The 18,677-nt window shown below is 35.5% G+C and overlaps 1 long non-coding RNA gene across 1 annotated transcript in view; it reads right to left on the reverse strand.

Moving 5' to 3' along the window:
* The window catches only part of LOC105507713, a 46,205-nt gene that overhangs the window by 19,011 nt on the left and 8,517 nt on the right, over positions 1-18,677 (reverse strand). Inside the window, exon 2 of the long non-coding RNA XR_001001144.1 lies at positions 5,851-5,925. This is a non-coding gene — a long non-coding RNA (uncharacterized LOC105507713). The remainder of the gene's footprint in view (positions 1-5,850; positions 5,926-18,677) is intronic.

Genomic DNA, 18,677 nt, shown 5'->3' on the forward strand with positions numbered 1-18,677 from the left:
TTAATTTTATAACATTTAGTGCTCACATAATAGGTGCCATATTCTATTAAGGGCTGGAAATACAATGGTAAATAAGTCATGCAGTCTGGTTGCAGGACTTTTGGGAAAGCACTTGCTTTCATGAGAAAATAAAAGATATAGCACTTCCTTTTTCCTCCTGCCTTAAACAAAGGAGATGACCACAAAGACCTAGAGAATTGCAGAGAGAATATCCCTGAGAATCACTGAACTATTGAGCAAACGTTAGCAATTGCCTATCTCTAGATTTCTAATTATGTGAGCATGTCTTCACTTCTTAAGCCATTATATTTGAGTATGCTTTTCCTTGCAGCTGAAGGTATTTCTGACCAATACAAGAAATGCAAACATTAGGGAACTGGGTCATTCCCAATGACATTATCGAGCCCTTGTAAGAATGTGTCAAAAGACAAAAATTACAATAAATTTAATTTAAATACTTCTATTGGCTTTAATTGTGATTCTAGAATTGGACAACATTTCCATTCATAAAATAGAATAAGTGTTCCAATGGGCTGAGCAGAAGAGTTTGCCATTATAGACAGAGAAGGGCTGAAGTAAACAGAAACAAAAAACAGAGAATATATTAGTTACTTTTAGACAGAAGAACAGAAAAATAACTCATTAAATAACAGGTTATTTTACGCTACCATTTTTTGGTAAATAAGGATTAAAGCAGAGGAAACTTAATTATTACGCTGATTGAAGATTTTAAACTGTTCTGTGTGGGTAACTGTTATTTCTCTATTCTTATTACTAAGTCACTTATCAAGTTAGTTCAGGTTTGATGAAGTGGTATTTCAGCATAGCTGAGTCTGTTTTTAATTTTAATCTGGTTTGTTGGGGCCTAGTACAGGAGCTGCATCCAAAACAATGACCTCCTATAATTTTTATATAAAAAATCATTGATAGTACTGCATGGCAGATTTTATGTTAGGTATAAGTGTTAAATTGCGGGCAAGATATGTAATTTTTATTGCTTTCAAGAACAAAACTATAACTAATGGACCAAAGTCTCAGTGAGCCAGATTTGGATTTAATAGAAATCAGAACTCTTTAACAATTATAATATTTTAGTAATAGAGTGTGTCACCTTCCAAAAACATTAGTTTCCTATCCATTACAATTTTCAGAAAGTAGGAATACCATAGAAGAGATTCCAGCACTGCACGGAAGGTTAAGTGAGATGGAAAGAAACACATAGTGTTTATTTTACTGTAAGGTTCTAATATCAATTTTCAACAAATAGGGTCTGTGATATTGTGATAAGAAATATATATTTGGTGTCTGCTGTACCTATTTTTGTCACAGAGCCCCTAAAGCCCTTGGAATTTCCTAAGTGATAAGAGAAGGGTGAATAGAGCATCTTTTGTTATTCATAACAAGCTATTTTCAACCACACCTGGGTTATGTTAATGAGGTGATTCTGGAAAGCCCCTGGATAATCATAGGATGAAGGCTGATTGCCAGGGGACCCAACCATGTAATTGAAGGGAAGGTAGACAGCCTAGAGATTAAATTAAGCACCAGTGGCCAATGATTTAATTAATCATGCCTACATAATGGAGCTTCCATAAAAACTCAAGAGAATGAAATTTGGAGAGCTTCCATGTTGGTGAATAGGGTGGTTGTGCGGGAGGGTGGTATACCTGAAGAGTACCTCGGGGCTCCACTTGCCTTCCCCATACCTCCTCTTGTTTGGGTGTTTCTGAGTTGTATCCTTTAAGATAAACACATTGTGAAAGTTATCAGATTCAAAATGGATTCATGTTTATTTTTTAAAAATCTGAAAATTAGAGTCAGGGAAGGCTATGAAAAGAGGGTTCATATGCATAAATGCCTGATGACAAAAACTATCACAAATGCCTGCAAAAACAACCTTGCATAAAGGCCATCACAACCTTACACAAAAACTACTTCTGCAAGGACATGTTTCTAGCAACTGGCTAACTTCAGACTGGTATCGCTCTTTTTATTGATCTTTATAGACAAGGATAATTATCTTAATTACCTCAAAACCACTGTGTAATCTTGCTCATTTTTTCTTTAAAATCTTTTGTCTTTTTTTTTTTTTGAGACAGAGTCTCGCTCTGTCACCAGGCTGGAGTGCAGTGGCGCAATCTCGGCTCACTGCAAGCTCCGCCTCCCAGGTTCACACCATTCTCCTCTCTCAGCCTCCCCAGTAGCTGGGACTACAGGGGCCTGCCACCACGCCTGGCTAATTTTTTGTGTTTTTAGTAGAGATGGGGTCCTTTGTCTTTTTTTAACTCTCTGAATATGCACATGGTTTACTATGGCACATGTATTCTCATTGCAATGCTATATTCCCAAATAAATATCATTTTCTTTTAAATAGCCTCTCTCTGGTTTTTTAGGTTGACATAAATGGTGTCAGAAGTGGGATCTGAAGAAAGATTATTATCACAAGGAAATGTTAATATTTGGAACTGGTATGCAGTACTCATTTGAGCCCTTTCAGCTCTCTGCTTCCACAACTCACCTATTCTGCCATTGTGAGTCTTCTGTCAGGCCAAGCTTCCTTCTTTTTGTTAGAAGCTCCTGACTGTTTTGCTGTTGTTGTTGTTACTGTTGTTGTTGTTATAAGCCAACCGAAATGAAGAAACTTGCATCCTTCCTGGGATAATAAAATACTTTTTATCTTTCTGACAAGCCCTTTAGGGTATAAGGACAAGTGTTATTCTGGTTTGAGCACTCTGGACTCACATAATTTACATTCTATCTTTGAGTAGTATCTTTCCTAGTGAATTTACTTTTAGTTCTTTCTGTTTGCCTAATTTAGTATTTTGCTTTTATTTTGGGTTGGTTATGTGTATCTGTAAATAATTTGGTTCTTTTCCATTGCTTATTTCAAAATTTCTGAAAGCAAAAATAAATATTCTAAATGGTGGGTGGAGGATGGCTAATTAAAAGTCACTGCCAGCTGGGCGCGGTGGCTCAAGCCTGTAATCCCAGCACTTTGGGAGGCCGAGACGGGCGGATCATGAGGTCAGGAGATCGAGACCATCCTGGCTAACACGGTGAAACCCCGTCTCTACTAAAAATACAAAAAACTAGCCAGGCGACGTGGCGGGCGCCTGTAGTCCCAGCTACTTGGGAGGCTGAGGCAGGAGAATGGCGTGAACCCAGGAGTCAGAGCTTGCAGTGAGCTGAGATCCAGCCACTGCACTCCAGCCTGGGTGGCAGAGCGAGACTCCATCTCAAAAAAAAAAAAAAAAAAAAAAGTCACTGCCACAGCCACTACCATCTAAAACACTGGTCCAAAAGGATTTATAAAATTATCTTTGCTTTCAAGTGATTAATGAGAAATAGAATGGAATTCTCAAACATTAAGGCATGCCAAGGGTTTGTGGGACTCTACCTGACTACATATTATGACCTGTTCTCACGCAATTTTTTTTTTTTTTTTTTTTTTTTGAGATGGAGTCTCGCTCTGTCGCCCAGGCTAGAGTGCAGTGGCCGGATCTCAGCTCACTGCAAGCTCCGCCTCCCAGATTCAAGCCATTCTCCTGCCTCAGCCTCCCGAGTAGCTGGGACTACAGGTGCCCGACGTTTTTAAACTGATGGGCAAATTACATCAAGAAAAACTCAAGGCTCAATTGGTTATTATTCAAATTCTCTAAAAATTCTCTGCAATTACAGAATCAATGTGTAGAACCTTCCTAGCTCTCTCTATCCCTCTGTTTTATTTTTCTGCCTACTTTGAATCTGCTAACTTTTCTACTGGTGTTGAGATAAAACTCTCTGCTTATAGCTTTTCAGTTAAGACTTTTAAACAGTCTTAAAGGGCTTTCAAATTAATGTCTTACAAATTAAAACACTTCTATTATAAACAACAAGTTAGGCACATTTTTTAAATGTATATTTAAATAAACCTGTTAGTCAGGTTTGCCTAACGATTGCTTAGGATGACAGAATAGCTAATTGAAGCATTGATACTATGAAAGAAAATAAGTAGATAAGTGCTTATAGAAGTTAAGATCACACATGATCAAACAGGTCAAAACCTTCAGCTCACAGTAATAATATAAGGTATCTCTATCTATCATAAAAATTGCTTTGTCTGCCTCATAGGAGCCAAAAAGAAAACCAATCAAACAAAAAAACGACCCTACTAAAATACTTCTCCATTTGCATTCATTAGTCAAGTAAATCCAATTAGCCAACAAAAAATAGATTTGCTACTAAAAGTTATGGCTATTTAGAGATTTTATTTTCCTTATACAATTCAGTCAGTCCTAGCTAAAATGTAAATATTGAAAACTGAAACCTCCACTCATTTGAAACTGAAAAAAAAGGTCTTTCAAAACCAAACCACAATGGAAACTGCTTTGCCCAATTTTGGTCCATATCCTTCATTAGATTGCCTATTGGGGTAAATAAAGGTTAACCATGTGTTATGGTTTGGCCGTGTCCCCACCCAAATCTCATCTTGAATTGTAGCTCCCACAATTCCCACATGTTGTGGGAGGGACCTGGTGGGAGGTAATTGAATCTTGGGGTTGAATCTTTACTGTACTGTTCTCCTGATAGTGAATAACTTTCACAAGATCTGATAGTTTTATAAGAGGGAATTTCCCTACACAAGCTCTCTCTTTGCCTGCTGCCATCCATGGAAGCTCTTCCTTGCTTTCTGCCATGCCATCCATGACTTGCTCTTCCTTGCTTTCTGCCATGATTGTGAGGTCTCCCCAGCCATGTGGAACTATAAGTCCATTAAACTTCTCTTTTTCTTCCCAGTCTTGGGTGTGTCTTTATCAGCAACGTGAAAATAGACTAGATACAGTCAATTTGTACCTAGGGTAGGGTGCTGCTGTAGATACCTGAAAATGTGGAAGCAACTTCGGAGCTGGGTAACACGCAGGGGTTGGAACAGTTTGGAGAGCTCAGAAGAAAATAGGAAAATGTAGGAAAGTTTGGAACTTCTTAGAGTTTGTGGGAAAGTTTGGAACTTCCTAGAGACTTGTTGAATGTCTTTGACCAAAATGCTCATAATAAGGACAATGAAATCCAGGCCGAGGTGGTCTCAAATCGAGATGAGGAACTTGTTGGGAACTGCAATAAAGGTGACTCTTGCTATCTTTAGCCAAGAGACTGGTGGGATTTTGCCCCAGGCCTAGAGATTTGTAGAACTTTGAACTGGAGGGAGATGATTTAGGATATCTGGTGGAAGAAATTTCTAAGCAGCAAGACATTCAAAATGTGACTGGGGTGCTGTTAAAAACATTCAGTTTTAAAAGGGCAACAGCATAAAATTTAAGAAAAATTGCAACCTGACAATGAGATAGAAAAGAAAAACCCATTTTCTGAGGAGAAATTCAAGCCAGCTGCAGAAATCTACATAAGTAACAGAGAGTCAAGTGTTAATCACCAAGACAACGGGGAAAATGTCTCCAGGGCGTATCAGAGACTTTTGCGACAGCCCCTCTGGTCATAGTCCCAGAGGCCTAAAAGAAAAAAATAGTTTCATGGGCCAGACCCAGTGCCCCTCTGCTCTGTGCAGCCTAGGGACTTGGTGTCCTGCATCCCGGCTGCTCCAGCCATGGCTAAAAGGGGCCAAGAAACAGCTTGGACTGTTGCTTCAGAGGGTGCACACCCCAAGCCTGGGCAGCTTCCAGGTGATGTTGAGCCTGTGGGTGCATGGAAGTCAAGAATTGAGGTTTGGGAACCTCCACCTAGATTTCAGAAGATGTACGGAAAAGCCTGGGTGCCCAAGCAGAAGTTTTCTACAGGGGTGGGGCCCTCATGGAGAACCTCTGCTAGAGCAGTACAAAAGGGAATTGTGGGGTTGGAGCCCCAACACAGAGACCTTACTGGGAGCTGTGAGAAGACGGCCACCATCCTCAAGACCCCAGAATGATAGATCCACCAACAGCTTGCACTGTTCACCTGGAAAAGCAGCAGACATTCAATGTCAGCCTATGAAAGCAGCCAGGTGAGGAGCCTGTACCCTGAAAAGCCACAAGGGCAGAGCTGCCCAAGACCAATTGCTTGTATCAACGTGACCTGGATGTGAGACATGGAGTCAAAGGAGATCATTTCAGAGCTTTAGGATTTGACTGCCCTGCTTCATTTTGGACTTGAATCAGGCCTGCAGCCCCTTTCCTGGGCCAATTTCTCCATTTGAAATGGCTGTATTTAACCAGTGCCTATACCCCATTGTATCTAGGAAGTGACTAACTTGCTTTTGATTTTGCAGGCTCATAGGCCGAAGGGACTTGCCTTGTCTCAGATGAGACATTGTACTGTGGACTTTTGAGTTAATGCTGAAATGAGTTAAGACTTTGGGGGACTGTTGGGAAGGTGTGATTGGTTTTGAAATATAAGGACATGAGATTTGGGAGGTGCTGGGGTGGAATGATATGGTTTGGCTGTGTCCCCACCCAAATCTCATCTTGAAGTGTAGCTCTCACAATTCCCATGTGTTGTGGGAAGGACCTGGTGTAAGGTAATTGAATCTTTGGGGTGGGTCCTTTCCATGCTGTTCTCATGATAGTGAATAAGTCTCATGAGATCTGATGGTTTTATAGGGGGAGTTTCCCTGCACAAGATCTCCTTTTGCCTGCCACCATCCATGTAAGACATGACTTGCTCCTCCTTGCCTTCCTCTTCAGCCATGTGGAACTGAGAGTCCATTAAACCTCTTTTTCTTCCCAGTCTTGTGTATGTCTTTATCAACAGCTTGAAAATGGACTAATACACCATGTTAACAGAAACATAATTTGTATCCAAATATCTTTTATAAACAGGTGAGTTAATATGTTTTACGGTGTCAAGACTAACATTCTAAATAAAAGCAATGCTATTTTTGGGTGTGTACATGTGTTTAGGTATATTTATGGACGTGTACATGTATTAAGCTGTATATTGTGACTTCATGGTAAAAACTGTTATAATCAACCAGAAATCTCTTAAGAAATTCTATTTAGATTGGCTTTAATGCATTAGTGCTTATATAAACTGTATAGTCACCAACCCAAATGGCTTTTTGTTTACATGACTTGAGTAAATCTTTAAAAAGCTAGTTTTTATATTGTTGGTAAAATAAAAGTAAATATCTTCAAAATAGCATACATTTTTGCCTGGGTTTACTCATCAGACAATTATATATTTGTCTCTTTTTAGGTGTCAAGGTCTGATACAAAGGTTACAAAACTATAAATTTAGCCTAACACTAAATGATCTTTGATTGTATAATTATTTGATAACTAAGGCTAATTTAATATTGTTGATTTTAAACAAGAACAGGTATATCTTCTGAGTTACCAGAAAATATCCATGTATTTGTTACTTAGGTAAACACCTGACATTCACAGGGTATAACAATGGTTAAGAGGAAAATAACTTGAAATGTTGACTAACTTTGTCTAATATCTTAGGTTTCATAAGTAATCTAGTTATAATACTTAAAAATAAAGTAAGTAAATGTAAATGCACTAAATATTATAAATAAACTTTTCATGTAGTTTAAAATCTTATGTTATGTTTTATTAAGTGATAGATTAACTATCTGGGTAATTTCCAAATAAGATAAAAACTAAAATATATTACTGATAATAATATGTTCTTGACTTCTTAAAATTTTATAACAATACTAAATATATCACATTATTTGGTGTATTTATACATATAACAATTATGTTACGAGGAAACAGGTTTCTAAAAGCTGTAAAATGGTTTTCATCTATCAGATACTGATATGTGACAGTTTAAAATTACTTGCTAAAGATTAAGGTTATTGAGAGTTGTAACTAATTATTATATATATAATTCTGTATTTAAAGTGTACCAAAATGAAATTTTTTAATGACAGAAAAATTATAAGAAAGGCATACAAATGTATTCTTCATTGAGAAAAAATAATTTCATCTAATTCAGAGATTATCTAAAGGTTGTTTAAAAATATATATTTATGAAGGAAATAAATAAAGGTTGAAAGAAAAAAATAGGAGAAAAATAAGTAAAGAAAGTTACAGACATGAAAATGTATTTTGTGTAAGGAAGGTTAAAAAAAGAAATAATTTTGAATGAGAAAGAATCTTGTATGATAAATTTTTGTCCTTAAGTGAATGACTGATTATTTAAGAAAGAGGAAGTACAGGACAAAGAGAAAGTCTAAACATGTTGTCAACGGTTTGAGCAAGTCATAATAAGGTTCATGAAGGATACTTTGGATAAAATGGATTTTGTGTGGGATCAAGTTGACTATAATTAGCACTCGTAAACTTGGACATACTCTTCCTGTGTCTGATTAAATTCAAGTACCTTTTTCATCAGTTTTGACTTCTGTTTTATCTAAATAGGCTTCCCAAAAGAAGGAGCAATCACATAAAAGGAGCTTTTTTTTTTTTTTTAAACTTTTTTTGGTAACTGGACTAAAATATAACATATGTTTTATCAGGATAATTTCCTGTGTTATATTTACTAGTTTTTTGATTACTTAGAAATAGTGAACTTTGAAAGGCTCAAGGTTTCTACATCCATGCACCTTTCTGTGCTTCTTTTGAAGTCTTTCAATTCCTATTCCAGTTAAATGAATGACTATTATTTCATAGTGATGTGTACTCTCACTGTAGTCAAATATTTTGAATGTTTTGATGTCTTCGACATGCTTCCCCAAGAAAAACATTCTAAATTAAGTATTTTTGACCAAGGATTAACTTTGAGATTATCCACTTGAGCTCCTGTAGAGCATCAGAGAATATCTCTCTCATCTTGTAGACATATTAAATTATTAGGCTTATTTGGTAAATTTTATGGGAAGCATTGTGAAATGATATGCCGAACCTTCTTTCAGTTACATTTATGGGTATGTCCTAAAATTACATAAAACTTTTAGTAATCAGTTATGTAATCAGTCTTATTCTGGATATGATGTTTTATGCCACAAAAAATTAATTTTTTTTGTCAATTAGTTATTATAATGAATGTCCATCAGATTTTCAACCATGGCTATTCTAAATTTTTGTCATCCACAACACACAAAATTCTTCTCTAAAGGCGTTAGCAATCAAATTCCCAGAAGAGACTGAAAAGTACTGTAAAATACAGTTTTCCACTAACTTTAAGATCAGTGGACTAAATTAAGTTTTTTCAAAACTCTAATGAAGAAACTGATGGGTTCATAAAACTTCTAATCATGCTCAAGCAGAATAAAAAATAATTACATGAGAGTGAATAACCGATAATGTTTTATGACATTTAATTGAAACATTGTTGGTCCTTACTTAAACATTTTGTTTCTCATATTTAAGAAAATTTTCTTTAGTAAGCTATCTATAGTTTACAGCAGTTTTGTAAAGTATACTTTTTTAAACAAAGATTGAAACATTTGATTTATATACCTACTTGATTACTCTAAAATTTGAAAACTATTCCTTTGTATTCTTACGTCAATATGGTTATTTGCATGTCTAATAACAATCTGCTCTTTCTTTATGGCAATATACAACTGGTTATATTACCAAAGTTTTGCATAAAATATTATATTTGAGCATGTGCATAGAACACCTGGCTTCAAGGGTTCCCAGCCTCACAGTGAGTAAATAAAAATTGTCACTTCTGTGTAGGCTCAGGAACTTTAAGACTGTAGCTAAAATTAAAATCTGCCTTAGTTTGGCTTCCTAATCTCAAAACCTTTTAAAATTTGAGATTCCTATGTGATCTATGTAGAGAGAAAAAGTTATGTTTTTAAAGAAAAGCTATAATACACCTGTTATTAGATTGCAATTCTATATACTGCTTTCAAATGTTTTTATCTACCTATAAAAGAGACTAGATCCTTAACCTTTCTATATTCCTCCAATAACACATTTTTTCATGAAGTTACTAAAAATGGAAACTGCTCTGCTCATAAAGCCCTGCAAGCTAATACTAGATGAATTTTAAGGAACAAGTATGGTGTCTGATGTATGGGCCACACAAAAAGTTCACCAAACTGTCTGATATCATACCGGAGACATTTAAACTACAAGCCAGGATGAGAAATTGATATTTTCATGCTGTAGACAACTTTTTCCAAGACACCAAAACAAGGCTATATATTGTAACAAAACTCTTACCCTTCTCAACGTCTATCTTTTCTACTTGGCAGGGTAATAGTCATTTGATTTATTCAATTGGTTGTCTTTAAGCAGAAGTTTTCGGCTCAAAAACATTATGCAAACTGAGATTGACATATTACTATTAATTTTACTTTGTATTTTCCCTTTTATAAAGTAAAACTTTATATTTGTTACTAGTTACATTTTTGCAGAATTACAACCCTTAACAAAATAATGCTGGGCCAGCACTTTGATAGCAAAAGACTACGAAACAGACAAAATTAAACTTATTAATGGACTCTAGGTTGACTTAGCCTCAGGACTACTCCCTTCAAACCTTTCATGTTGCTCAAATGTGGTTAAAAGGGTTTTGAAACTGAATCCAAAGCTATCAGTCACTCCCTCTGATGTGGGACTAGACTAACAAACTACTATAGGTCCATCCTGGCCGCAAGGGACAATAGAAACCTAACTACAGATGATTGATCAGTGATGCTTTTGAAGAAAGATATTGATCAAAAGACGGAAATGTGAACATTGTCAGATCACTTGTGTTAAAAAAATGGAGTCACTTGTGTTAAAAAAAAAAATCCTGACAAATAGGGTCACTAAGTTTATAAAGAAAGGATTTTTATGCATAAATGCTTGATAACCAAAACTATCACCAAAGACTGCCAAAACTGCAAGCTTGCACAAAGGCCATCAAAAACTATTTTTTGATACTTCAGTGAGGACATTTGCCCAACAATAGCATATCTAATTTCTGACTAGCATCACCCTTCTTATTGCTCCTTGTAATCAAGGATAATTATCTCAAAACAATTACACAATTCACTTCAATTGTTTTTAAACTTTTGTCTTCATTTACCTCCTTGAATATATACATAGTTTATTATAGCACACATATTCCCATTGCAATGCTCTGTTTCTGAATGTGTGTCATTTTCCTTTAGGAATCTTCTGTTTGTTATTTAGATTGAAGATGTAAACATAATTAAAGTGTTTATCTGAGTCCTGTAAGTCTTGATAGCAAATTACCAAACCCAAAGAGGGGTCTTGGGAACCTCAATTTGTAGCCAAGTTGGACAGCTGTATGGGTAACCTGGGGACCTTTACCTGCAATTGGTATATGAAATGGGAAGTAGTCTTGTGGGACTAAGCCCTTAACCTGTGGGATGTGCACTAACCTCAGGTAGTCAGTGTGATAATTGAATTGTAGGACACTCCGTTGGTACCCAGAGAGTTGGAGAATTGGTTAGTGAGAGCAAAACAACCACACATATGGTGTCAGAGTAAAGTTTTGAGAGTGTAGATGAGTATTTAGAATAAAGATAAACAAGGAGTTCTTCTTTCAGAGAGAAAATAGAGTTTCTTTTAAAGGGCCAAATCAAAAAGGCTTTAAATAAAAAAACTTATTTAAAACTGTTAAATCCCAATTAAAATGACCAGAACACCCAATTTCTCATTTCTAATTGAGATTATTCAGGCAGGCCAATTAGAGCTAATAGTAATTCCATGCAATTCCCATTCAGAATAATATTAATAAAACCTTTAATTTACATATAAATTATGACTATTTTTTCTTTCTTTTATGGGTTTACTACAAAACCTAGACTTTTAAATATATTGACAGGGTAAATTTACACAGGACTAATAAAAGCTGCCTACTGGATGAGTTTTAATTTAGCAAAAGAAAAAAATTCTTACTTTTAGCTAAAATTACTATGCAAACAATTACAGTTATAACTCTAGGTAATTATTTCATAATGTTGACATTACATTAAAGTCCAATATGTTAAGATGTGATTTTTTAAATTTTTGACAAAAGTTATAATGTAAAACAAAACAAAAGAACTCAATGTTTAGGCCTACAATGAGAGCCTTGCCAAAAATTGCGTAACCACATATCCCTCTACCCACACAAAGGGGAAATAGCATACACCTTTCAAATTATATGATTCACTCACTACCTGAGAGATAGAGAACATATGACCTAGGCCACTCTGGAGGAGTTAGAACATATTTTAAAAGATAATTATAAGAAATAAGTCTCTTTTAAAATTACTGTGGAAACAATATAAATTCACCATGCTATTTGTACAGCATTCAAATTCTGTTCCCCTAGATTAAGCAATTTGCTTCTCTCTGGCAAATGCCATGTGAACCATATTAGGGTGCATTTATTGAACATAGGCAAATATAGGACCAGGTACTGTGTTAGGTGTTGGTGTATAAGGGTAAACAAATGCAACGTGATCCTAGATTTCATAGACCTTATTAGTCTTGTTGCCATGAACATCACATAACCAAAATGCAATGGAATATGACATTGCTGGTTTATTCTTTCTAAGGGAAATACTTTCTTTACTGTTTTTCACATCCTAAGTAGAGACAGGTTCACTCTCAAGAAATGCAAGCTTACCTATAAATAAGTCAATAGTTTCTCCCCCACATTTATGGTTATATAAACCTATTGGACTATTGGTTCTGATTTTAGTTAAATAAAATAAACATAGATTACACTTCCAAACTCTTTGTATGTAAGTTAATTTTATAATACAAAATATAAGTTTTCAAAGTCTGTGATTGTCTCATTAATATTTACAATGGGTGTTTTTCCACTCAGTTTTTTGTTTTCTTCTAAGGTACAGGTAGTTTAATCTTTGCATCAACGATTTCTTTTCATTTGAAATTTTTACCATTATGAATATTTCTTAATGTACAACTGTGGAGAGGCTAATTGACCCTTTCAAAAATAGACATGTTTTCATATAAAAGGTCCATTTTGCTACAGGTGGGTAACTAAAGCAGTAACTGGCTTCAGCAATGTAATAGTCTGAAGACTTAATTATTCAGGAACAGATTTTCTCTTTCCTCAACGCTACCACTTTTCTTTCTAATGCCACTTCCAATTGAAAAATATTTTAAATCCAAGCCACTTACATTGCTGAGTCATGCTAAGTTGTGCAATATTATGTTACATTCCATCTGGCATTAGTTAATATGATAAGATGTAGAGTATTTAATTTTCATTTAAATATGTGTTTTAGGTATAGATATGTTTCAAGATGCTTCCTATAATTCAGAATTTATCTGGCAAATGTCTTTTACAGATAACCCTTATTATGGCCACTAAGACTACACATAAATGACATTCATTGTATTAAATGTGCTTTTCCCATCCAAATGTTACAAATTATTGGCATTCAATTGAAGAACTTGTTAAGTATATAAAATTTTTTACCCACTAGAATCTGGAATATGCCTTGAAGCAAGTTCTGTTTACAGACAAAGTCTGAAAGATATCCAAATACCACTGTGATGTGTTTACAGTTTATAAAAGAATTAAATATCAAGTCCTTTTGGATGTGCATTTCTAAATGAGCATTAAATAAATTGAAGGAAGAAACTAGAAAATTTTCATATTTGGCACATGTCAAATGAATAATTGCATTCATCTCTTCTTCACAGTTTATTTTTGGTTGCTAAGGGACTCTCTAATGGTCATTAAGGTCATGACAGGGGATTAGCTTACTTTTATAAATGGATTTCACCTGGAAATGTCATTTCTATGCAATCGACTATATCATCTTGGGTCTATGAGCAATGATGCTGAATTACAGACAGATGGAGAATTTTGAAAAGAGTTCCAACTAATTCTGACAGCCATCACTTCCCACCCTCCTTGGTTAAAAATTAACTTCCAATAGTGGGAAAAAGATGATGAAACCTACCCAATATCTACAAAAGATGTTATATATCATGATTTTTATCCATAATTTCTTTTTTTGGGAGATAGAATGAGTCGATCTGAAGGGAGATATGAAGATTACTAAATAAAATCCAAGTTTTTTTAAATAATACTGCCTGCCAAATTAAATTTACAAGCATGAGGAGGCAGCTTCCATAGAAAAATAATTGTTATAGGAGTCAAAATGTATTGTGTTAGTTACAAAGAAGTGCTAAAGTTCATCTGCACAGAGTTTATTTAGTTCAATTTGTTCTCAAGGCTTGTTCTCTAAATCTTCCCATGAAAGGAAAGACAGCAATGGAACATTTCTTCAAGATCATCAAAGTACTTGAAGTATTTAAGGGAGTATCTTTGGCTGACTGGGTACTACAAAGAGCCAATTACGGTTGTTCACTACTTTAAAACAGACAAGATAACCAATAGGGAAGACTCTCTCATTATAGGCTTTGAAAGCAATATTTAGGATCATGGACTTTCGGCCTTTAGCAGTGTAAGCACCAAATTGCTTCAATGATTTATACTCTAGAGTGCAAGTATAAAGGGGGCTTTATTAAATTAATGGCCAATACTTGTATTTAGTGGAGTTAAACACTGATATTTAAAAAGTCCATGTGAAGGATGGCCAAGATACATAGGCTTGTGTTGCTGTAATTACCAATAGATTGCCTGTCTTTTCCTACCATGTATATCTCTTTTTAATACCTTCCAATTCCTCCTGGCTTGGCTGCTCATGTGCCAGTGATGGCCAGGCAGGGAAATGCAAGCATTTTTGATACCAATTTTTGGCTTCTTTTTATTAATTTTAAAAAAGCTTATTAGGAAAAGAGGGAAGATTGGTTATAAGGGAAAATTGGCAGATTTCTATAAGATGCATGAGTAACAGTAATGTAAAAATGTATGTTATAGTAGTGTAAAAATGTAAAAACATGGTAGCATTAATTATTATAATACAGATAGTTTGGGCTAGGATGAAAACTTGAGGACAGGTACTTAGTTGGAGTCAGTGGAATTGAATAATATAGTTATGGATCATCTGTGCATAGGAAATAATTTAATTGAGAAACTCAAAATAAGGTTCTAATTTTGAGATATACCTGTCTATAGCTATACCTATCAAGTAGGAGGGGTGGGGGAGGGAGTGAATATGAACACATTAGACTTTAAGCCATCACCCTAACACATAATATATAAATAATGTGATATATGTATATCACATTTATATATACATATCACATTTACTTTTTGTACTCTATTGTGTATACATATATATTGTAAGTCCTTGTCCTTTAGACATTCCACACACATTGAAATACAAAAAGCCATAAAGGAATAAAATTCTTACAAAACCCATAAAAAAGAATGAAATTATATCCTTTGTAGCAATATGGATAAAACTGGAGGCCATTATCTTAAGTGAAACAACTCAGAAACAGGACGTCAAATACTGCATGTTCTTGCTTATAAGTGGAAGCTAAATAATGTGTACACATGGGTATAGAGTGAGAAAGGATAAACAATGAAGACTCAGAGGGTGGAATGGGGGAGAGGAAAGAGGAATGAGAAATTGCTTAATGGGCACAGTGTACATTATTTGGGTGATGGTTACACTAAAAGCCCAAACATTACTATTGCACAATATGTTTATGTAACAAAACTATAACTGTGCCCCTTACATTTATACAAATTAAAAATTGAAACGTGGCATATCTTTGAAAGTTCATGTAGTATATGTAAGCGTTTTATGTTGAGAGGTTTGGGAAAAACGAATTTCTCACATCTCTTTTCTGGATTCAAAACCACCTGAGAAATAGACATAAATAAGATCTGGGATGGGCGTACTAACAAAATACAGGGCTTTCTACTACTTCTTCTCCAAGTTTAAATCTTGGTTCTTATCAAGCCAGCGCCATGAAGAAACATGACCTACCCAATGTGCTTTGAACACAAAAGAGCAAAAATGGAAATGCTAAGAGAAGGACAGTGGGGCTCTTGGCTTGTGTACCAACACTGGCTGTTTACCGTATGCAAGTGAAAACTGGGAGAACAAAGGCCACAAGAAGGCAAAAAGAGATTTGAGAAAATGGAGCAAGAGGGTTGGCTACACGTGAAATAGAGTAATAGAGTAGTAATGCTCCATACTTTAACTCAACCCAATAGAGCAATGTGGAACAATGGATGATGGTATTTTACAATCCCAGATTACACAAATCTTTTCTTTTTCGGGAAGAGTGAATAAGAAAGCAAAGAAAGAAGATTCTCTATTTCTTCTCAAAGAAAGAGAAGAAATGTTACTTTCTATTTCATGGGTGAATGAAAGAATATATAAAGATGAAGAAATTTTTTTTTTTTTTTTTTTTTTGAGGCGGACTCTCGCTCTGTCGCCCGGACTGGAGTGCAGTGGCCGGATCTCAGCTCACTGCAAGCTCCGCCTCCTGGGTTTACGCCATTCTCCTGCCTCAGCCTCCCGAGTAGCTGGGGCTACAGGCGCCCGCCACCTCGCCTGGCTAGTTTTTGTAGTTTTAGTAGAGACGGGGTTTCACCGTGTTAGCCAGGATGGTCTCGATCTCCTGACCTCGTGATCTGCCCGTCTCGGCCTCCCAAAGTGCTGGGATTACAGGCTTGAGCCACCGCGCCCGGCCGGAAAATTTTTATTCCTTATACTGCTTTGTCATTTTCCTGCTTGAATTATTTAAAACTTTTAGTTGCAATGGACAGAAAATAAAAGTGGCTCAACACACAAGACTTGTACATGAATGTTTATAGCAATTTAATTTGTAATAGCCCCAAAATGGAAACAATCAAGATGTCCTACAGTAGGTAAATGGTTAAACAAATTGTGGTACATTCGCACCATAGAATACTGTTAAGCAATAAAATGGAATGAATTATTGATATATGCATCAACTTGGATGAATCTAATGGACATTAAGGAGATTGAAAAATAAAGCCAGTCTCAAAGGGTCATACACTATATTATTTCATTTACATAACATTCTCAAAATGACAAAATTATGGAGATGGAGAACAGATTAGTGATTACCAAAGGTAAGAATGGATAGATTTGATTACAAAAGAGCAACAGGAAGAATTTTGTGGTGATGGAATAATTCTGCATCTCACTTTTGGTGGTGGTTACATGAATATACACATGTGATGACATGGCATAGAACGATTCACACATATTGCACTAATGTCAATTTCCTGGATTTGATATTATTCTATGGTTACTTAAGAACAACTGGGAAAAACTAGGTGAAGTGTACACAGGACGTCTCTGTACTACTTTTGCAACTTTGTTTGAATCTATAATTACCTTAGCATAGAGTTAAAAATTTGGCTCAAATGAAAAAGGGAATTACTTGGTTTATGGAATTTGGCAGTGCAGGAGTTGAATCTAGGTAGCCTCAGGCAAACCTGGATTCAGGAGCTCACACAGTGTCATCTGGAGCTTTTTCTCTTTTTCCTTTTCTAGGTTCTGCTCACTTTTCTGTGTTGACTTAATTCTCTAGACAGCTTTATCCATGAAGCTGGGAAAGACACCAGAGATTAAGGCTTACATGATTCTTATACCTTGTAACCTGGGACACAAAGTCTCTTACAGTCTTAGGGAAGACTAAATTTTGGATTAATTCTCTTGGAACCAATCACTGTTGTCGGGAAGACCTTATATGGTTATTACACTGACGGGCCTTAATGTGCTGGGGAAAAACAGGTATGTTTGTGTGTGTGTGTGAGTGGAGTGTGTGTCTTCACGTGTGTGTGCACACAGGGATAGCTCCATTGGGATCTCACTGAGGAAAGGAATGGTTTCCCAAAGAAGTGAGATGTTTTAATCAGAGTCAGGTTACATGGACCTGGCAAAATAGCAGATGTCTATGACACTACTCAAATATCACAGTGTAGATATGAATGAATACTTGATACTCTAACTTGTAAAACATTTAAATATTACTATAATATAACAAAGAATGTTTACAGGTTTAAATGTTACTTACTTTTGGAAAGAAAAGGCTGGAAAGACTGAACAAAATTTAGTAATTAACCCAAAGCCTAAAAGAAACATAGTTCCAGGATGAGTGGCAAAATAAATCTCAACATTGTATTGTAAGTGAAGATGGTCAGAAATTCACCATAGTCTTTAAATTATATAGCAAACTAAGGTTTTATATGTAAAATGATTAGTAGTTGAAACCGGTTAAAGTTTTAGAAAAAAAGTACAGGCAGTCTAATGTTGATCTAATAATTAAAAATACCCATGTATGCATTCAAACTTAGAACATACCTTTTATATAGGCCCAAAGCCCACTGTTATGATTACTAAGCTCAGTGGTAGATGGGGATGTTTTACTGAGTTGGGATCATTTTAGGTAATACTCTGCAGCACAAGATGGTGAAGAGGTTGTTGGTTGCCAGGGATGTACATTGAGTGAGAAGATTCTCTTCAAGGTGTAGGAGCAGAGCTAACATAAGACTAATAAAATAGTTTGATCCTTCAGACTTAATTTGAGTAGATTAATATTTTTAACTTGATATGAAGAATTCAGGGGAACAGAGAACTTGGGAGAAAAGAACATTTTGAAGTAGTATTTGTATTGATTAAGAACTGTGGTGGAAGTTAAGAATCTACATTAACAATTGTTATTGGGTTTAAATGTGTCCCAGAGATTCTGGTATGTTGTATCTTTGTTCTCATTTGTTTCAAAGAACATCTTTATTTCAAGCAGTGTGTAGAGGGAAATTTATAGCACTAAATGCCCACAAGAGAAAGCTGGAAAGATCTAAAACTGACACTCTAACATCACAATTAAAAGAACTAGAGAAGCAAGAGCAAACACATTCAAAAGCTA

Source organism: Colobus angolensis, unplaced genomic scaffold, assembly GCF_000951035.1.
Source record: "Colobus angolensis palliatus isolate OR3802 unplaced genomic scaffold, Cang.pa_1.0 Scaffold152, whole genome shotgun sequence".
Lineage (NCBI taxonomy): Eukaryota > Metazoa > Chordata > Mammalia > Primates > Cercopithecidae > Colobus > Colobus angolensis.